The sequence below is a fragment of the Canis lupus genome, chromosome 34, assembly GCF_003254725.2.
Source record: "Canis lupus dingo isolate Sandy chromosome 34, ASM325472v2, whole genome shotgun sequence".
NCBI classification, from domain to species: domain Eukaryota; kingdom Metazoa; phylum Chordata; class Mammalia; order Carnivora; family Canidae; genus Canis; species Canis lupus.
Window position 1 is genome coordinate 7,656,805 of NC_064276.1, and position 6,000 is coordinate 7,662,804.

Genomic DNA, 6,000 nt, shown 5'->3' on the forward strand with positions numbered 1-6,000 from the left:
AAAGAAAGGTTCTCGGGTGGGACGTGTGCTGTGTGGCTTTGGCTCCTGTCACCTGAGAGAACCTCAAGGAATAAGCAGGGGCTGGAATTTAATTGGAAAGCTAAGTTCGTCTCTACTCCTGGTTGCAGCCTCAACAGCTAGATTTCTGCAAGCTCGCATGATATCATGGTTACTGCCAAGTGGAAAATTGGATTTTCTGTACTACTCCTTAGTGTTCACACTGGATTTTCTGTCTCTGCTAACATCTGATTAAAAACGATCAGTAAGAGTACAAGGGAAAGAATAATAAACTTGCATAGTGCTGTATATAATATTCAAACAATTATATGCAAAAAGCATATCTCCCAGTCATGTTAGCGTCTCCGTAAAGCAAAAGCTCCCTAATGTTCTCATGAGAATCTTACTGTCAGATCAGGGGTTTTATGAGTCCAGGACAAAACCTCCTTTCCCTGGAGACCTACCTGGAACAGGACTGGGCAGTGCATTTAGCAGAACAGAGGGATGCGTTTCTGTCCCAAAGAGTGGAGACAGATCCAGAGCTTGATGAAGCCCAACACACATCTCAGAGGACGGTCTGAGGAAACCTGTCTGGATGGAATATTGCACATCACTGCTTTCCCTTGCAGGAGGCTACACAAAGTCCTGCAGAATTACTGGCTCCAGAACTGGTGAATTGTTATGGGGTGGCTGTGCTGTCCTCACAGAGAAATCCCCCCATCTCCCTCCTACCACACATCTGCCCATCAGACATCTACGTCCTGTGGTCAGTCCTCTGGTTGAAGGGACAGCACATGAACTTGCACTTCCTAAAACTCTGTAGTTGTGAAAGTTCTTGCTTGTATATTGTTGTCATCTTCCTCAACAATCTCTCCAACACACTTCTTGTTTCACTGAGTCAATATGAGTCTCTCAAAAATAGGAATTGTGCTATGTCTTGTAGCACAGCTATCACAGCACCACTAAAAGGTGTTCTTAGCAGTGATTTTCACCCCAAAAGTGCAGGTAGGACAGGAAAGAATGGGACAGGGTCATGCATTGTGTTGTTGTTCATAAGATGCCTCCTACCCAGAGGTCCTGTGGCTAGCCTGGGGTTGGTTGCTCAGGCTGCACGGCCAATGCCCTGGGTTCCAGTATCTTCCAACAGCACTGTGGTTTCATAGGTTGGGAGCAAGTGGGATGGAACAAGTGGCACAATCCAGGACATATGAGGTGCTGGGTAGAACATAACAGAAAGCAGGTCCACATCTTCTGAGTCTATATTCACGCCCCTGACCACTGGCATGTTGGAAAAGGCCAAGCCTCTTAAAAACTCATGTTTACACTGCTACTAAAGAAAATTTGAGTGTCTCTGGTTTACTCAGGGCCAGATGGTCTGCAGAGACTTGGGTTCTGTGAAGAGAGCCATATTTTCAGTTGGGATTGGAGAGATAGAAGAGGCCAAGCAGAGGAGATCACTAATTTTTTCACTAGAATAATAGTACATCAGGCAGGGAAGATCATTCTTTCAGAGAACATTTAGTGTCTGACAGACCTACAGCAGTCTTTATTTTTTTTTTAATCCAGCTTAAAATATTTTATTTTTGTATTTTGTAAAACAACTGTCCCATCGAGAAAATGGTGCAGCATTAGATGTAAAAGTTAGTTTAATTGGCCTTCAAATCCTATGTTCAGAGAAAAAATTATGATCCATCATTTCCTCTCCCAGTTAGGGAACACAGAGGGTCTCTCCGGAGGGCATGAGATGCATCGAGGCTTCTAGATCGGTTCTTTGTGAACACACGTGCTTGTCGACTGTACCTGCTCCCATGAAGGCACATGCTGCCAGGTTTCATTTCATACTTGTCTTGGCTGTGTCTTTGGTGTCCCTTTGGGCTTGGGAGGATTGGAATGGATAGGACTGGATCAAAGTGGGAGGCTCAGACAGTGCAGCTGCATCTCTTACATTCGCACATAAAGAACTGCCTCCCCAAGCTCAAAATAGCCCATTTTCAGCTGACCTGGACTGGATGCTCTAGGGCTTTTTCAGAGATGTTATGCCACCTTGGAGGGGAAAGGGGCCCATCAAGACCGCCTAGGAAAGAGTTGTTACTACCCAAGAAGGAAAATCCTATAGATTCTTCCAACTGCAAAGGAAATTTTGGAAGGGGAAGTAGATACTTTGCTGTGTCTTTCATCAACATGTGTTTAGCTGTATGTTCTTAGAGGCCAAAGGTGTTGAAAATTCCAAAGTTTACCGCCACATTATACGGCAACTGATTTTCATTGTTGGACGATATATATCATCATACAAAAAATGTATATGTAGATCTTAGAATTGGGTTTGAACCAGGAGTCTCATTTTAAACGTGCCATTCCATCATAAACCAACTGTTCTGCATTTGGTGACCAGGCCTGCACATGGAAAGTCTCCGTTCAAAGATCAATCAGCCTCCGATAAATTTTAGAATTAACCACCCATACAGGAAGTTTCACCATCCTGGGCACTCTCTTCTAGAATAACACTGGCTTGACAAAGTCACTCTTATGAAGCAGAGCCCAAAATGACGAGGGCTCTGGGTGTGGCATCCTCTCCAGTAGTGTCTGTCCCCTGACAGTGCACCTGCCCATCATGGTCTCATCGTGGGTCTCATCTAATTGCACACAGGTCAAGGGCAGTGCGTTGTTCCTTCATGCTGCTTTTCTTACCACAGGGGCTTCACATTTGCTGCCCCCTACAGAACTCTGCCTTCACCCCAGACTTACCTACTTAGATCACCTTGATTATCATAAAACTCTCCTTGGTTTCTCTCATTAGACCAATGTTCCTTGTTTTGCTTCATCCAGGCTGCTATCACAAAAACAAACAAAAAAACCCCTAAAAACCTCAAAAAACAAACACTATAGACTGGGTGGCTTACAAATTCATTTCTCTCAGTCCTAGAGCCTGGGAATTCCAGGGTCAGTAAACCAGTAGATTTGGGGTCTGGAAAAAGTCTGCTTCCTGGTTCACAGATGGTTTTCTTCTTACTGTGCCTTCACATGGCAGCAGGGATGAGGGAGCTTTCTGGGGTCTGTCCTGGGGACTCACCTTCATGACCTCATCTAAACCTACTTACCTCCCAAAGGCCCTATCTTCCAACACTACCATATTGGTAGAGTTAAAGCTTTAACATGTGAATTTTGGAAGCGTAGATATATCTGATCCATAATAGATAGATAAGACAGTAGTCATCTTGAATGTTCACCCCACTTAACTCAGAAGAAGCTCTGTAATGATTCCCATTAAACTGTTACAGAAACCCCTGTTTGGGCCTGAGGCTGACACTGGCCAGACCATTGTATCCTCCCCAACCCCACACACCCTCCCACCTTGTGATGGTGTTTCTGCTTCTGGGTTGGCTCTATGAAGATAGGAAACTCTGGAGCAGCTATGTAGCAAAGTGAGCAGGCCCTGGACACCTATCTATAGTCCTGTGACTATAGGGAGCATGTTTCCCAATGCAGTGTTTCATTCCTGCTAATTTTGACAAATCTCCCCTTTCCTACAGTTAAGAATCACTTGATGTTGGTAACCACAGAACTGAGAGTGAGGCCATCCCATGCAGGAAACCGAGGGTGATACCTTTCTTGTTGTGGCCCCTCTTATTCTTGCACCATTTTAGAAGAGCCCTTCCCTGAATTTACAAACCAAAAAACTATATGCCCAGTGTTCCTAGGATCGAACTCCTATTTCCAGCTTCCAGCCAGTTGCGGCTTATTCATTCAGTCCATGGATGTAAGTTGAGAGCCCACTCTGTGCAGTCAATGTGCTCTGTGCTGGGGATGGGCAATCTACCCTGTCCTCCTCAGGCACTTGGAGGCCAGTGAGGGGAACAGACTTTCTACCAGTAATCACACGTGTCATCATTGAACAGGACAAGTGCTGGCTGTATATGGGTTAAATTGTCTTATGTTCTCTTGTGTGTCTAAAACCATCTTGGTATCTGCTTCTAGATCCAGATTAACAAAAATCATAGACTTTCAGATGTACTTATGACCATAAAAAGAGACAATATTGTTCTGTGTGAATAGAGAAAAAAAAAAAAAAAAAAAAAGCTCAGGTCCCTGCTTAAAAAAGAGCAAGCAAGAAATCAGAAATCCCAGGTAGGAGTGACAGTAGACCAAGAAGCAAGCTGGTTCATGCTGTAGAAATCCAGAAGACCTGAGGAACTGGAGGCAGGCCCTGGCACTTCTGAACACAGTGATGCAGATGGTGGAAAGTTTTCATGAGAGGCAGTTAGACCCTTGGAGTCTCTCCCTCCTCTACCTCAGCAGGAGACTGGAGCTTTCCCAGGTGAACTGAAGGGTGCCAGGCATAACTCAGCATGGAGCCCTACTGAAAACACAGAATCCAGTGAATGCCATACACATCTGATCCATATATAATAGATATATAAGACAGTAGTCACCTTAAATGTTCACCCCACTTAACTCAGCAGAAGCCAGACACTCCTGCATTTACCTGTCAACATGCTGGTAGGCCCTCCTCCTGTGCCCAGGTAGAAGACCAGAAGACTTCTTTCCAGAGAAATTGGCTACTTCCACCGGAGTCAAGGGCTCCTCAGCTCAGTTGTCCTGCAGTGGAGCCTACCACTCTGCAAGCAGTGCCCATTGCAGAGTTCCAGGCCCACACACAGTGCCTCACTCTGAAACACAGCCAGCCAGCCACTGATCGAGATGTGTGCAGAAAGGCCTATCGTGAAAAGAGCTCAAAAAAAAGCAAACAGGAAAAATAGAACTTAGAGGCAACAGACAATGCTGAAAGAAGAGGGAAAGAACATTATAATAAAACCCATTATACTTAATGGGTTTAAAGAGCTAAGAGGTTGCAAACATGAATCAAGCATGGTATACCACAAAAAGGGGACATTCAGAGAGCAAAAACAATCTCTTCGATATTAAAAATGTTATGATAGAAAAAGAAATCCAATTTTCTCTTTGAAAACAACAAAAAAAGTTGAGTAAATTGCCCAAAAAGTAGAATAAAAAAATCAAAGAAATGGATAACCAAAGGGAAAGGGACAAAAAATTATAAGATTGTTTCAGAATATGTGACATCCTGCTGATAGGAGTCACAGAGAGTAATAACGGAACTGAAAAGGAAGGAATGACCAGAGAAATGTGGTTTCCAGGAAGCCACAATATTGGTTTTTTTTTTTTTGAATTAATTTTTATTTTTATTTTTATTTTTTTTCCATTGGTAGATTTTTTTAAATTTATTTTTTATTGGTGTTCAATTTACCAACATACAGAATAACCCCCAGTGCCCGTCACCCATTCACTCCCACCCCCCGCCCTCCTCCCCCTCTACTACCCATAGTTCATCTCCCAGAGTTAGCAGTCTTTACGTTCTGTCTCCCTTTCTGATATTTCCCACACATTTCTTCTCCCTTCCCTTATATTCCCTTTCACTATTATTTATATTCCCCAAATGAATGAGAACATATAATGTTTGTCTTTCTCCGATTGACTTACTTCACTCAGCATAATACCCTCCAGTTCCATCCACGTCGAAGCAAATGGTGGGTATTTGTCATTTTTAATAGCTGAGTAATATTCCATTGTATAAACCACATCTTCTTTGTCCACTCATCTTTCGATGGACACCGAGGCTCCTTCCACAGTTTGGCTATTGTGGACATTGCTGCTATAAACATCGGGGTGCAGGTGTCCCGGCGTTTCATTGCATTTGTATCTTTGGGGTAAATCCCCAACAGTGCAATTGCTGGGTCGTAGGGCAGGTCTATTTTTAACTCTTTGAGGAACCTCCACACAGTTTTCCAGAGTGGCTGCACCAGTTCACATTCCCACCAACAGTGTAAGAGGGTTCCCCTTTCTCCACATCCTCTCCAACATTTGTGGTTTCCTGCCTTGTTAATTTGCCCCATTCTCACTGGTGTGAGGTGGTATCTCATTGTGGTTTTGATTTGTATTTTGTATTTGTATTTCCCTGATGGCCAGTGATGCAGAGCATGCCCTCAT